Source organism: Palaemon carinicauda, chromosome 33 (genome assembly GCF_036898095.1).
Source record: "Palaemon carinicauda isolate YSFRI2023 chromosome 33, ASM3689809v2, whole genome shotgun sequence".
NCBI lineage: Eukaryota > Metazoa > Arthropoda > Malacostraca > Decapoda > Palaemonidae > Palaemon > Palaemon carinicauda.
The window spans coordinates 42987798-42988950 of record NC_090757.1 but is presented as its reverse complement, the minus strand read 5'-3'; positions in this window follow the sequence as shown (position 1 = coordinate 42988950).

Here is a 1153-nt window from a genome sequence, read left to right as displayed (position 1 = left end):
AACGACGAAGGAAAATATGAGATATACATAATGAAAACGAAAATAACATATCAAATAAAGAAATACATTCATCCCGTATTAAGTGTTAAAACAAGAGATAAATAACACTCAAAAAATATTATCCGAACACAAAGAGTTTAAAAATAATTTTTGATTGTTGAACTCGGGGCACATGATTGGCGCCGAGACCTGTGACGTCATTCTGCTGCCAGGTGTAACAGGGGAAAAATACGATGTTGCTTTCAAACTAAATATTGCATACAAGATTGGAGAAATGTCTGTAGAACTAACGGCATCCCAAGTAAATCATGATCATACTTTTAACAAATTTTCTATACAACATAACATGCTTCATCTTTATTTCAAAAGCTATGATAAAAACTAATTATGTCTGATATTAGTATTTTTCATTGCAAGATGATTCCAAATTACCTCCCCCCTTAAACGAAAACGCGTTAAAATGTTTATGTATGATTCTTCAAAACGATTTTTTAATAAGAAAGAGAAATTTGTAATATCGTTATCATATAAATAAATACATCATTCAATCAACTAATAATAATATATATATATATATATATATATATATATGCATATATATACATACAGTATATATATATATATATATATATATACACACGTATCTACATATATTATACAATCATAAAAAAAATCAATATATATTCATATATAGCTATATATATATATATATATATATATATATATATATATATATATATATATATAGAGAGAGAGAGAGAGAGAGAGAGAGAGAGAGAGAGAGAGAGAGAGAGAGAGATACGCGCACACATGCCATGCCTTCATTGTAGTGTTGCCGTTGACCGTGTTAATCATGAGTTTGAGTTGACAAACTCAAACAGTTCTCCCAATTGTTAGAGTTCGAATGATTGACACGGTCAACGGCAGCACTAAAATGAAAGCTATTCATACGAACTTCCTACCCACGGCACAATATATATATATATATATATATATATATGAATATGTATGGCGCCAAATACATAAATGCAGCGGTTTTGTTTAAGCCCGTGGTATATGCATTTGTCTGTTTGCCCATTTAATGTGTACTTTCCAAATCCACTCACTAGCGATGTCATATTAAAACAAAGATATGAACAAAAACATCAAGAGC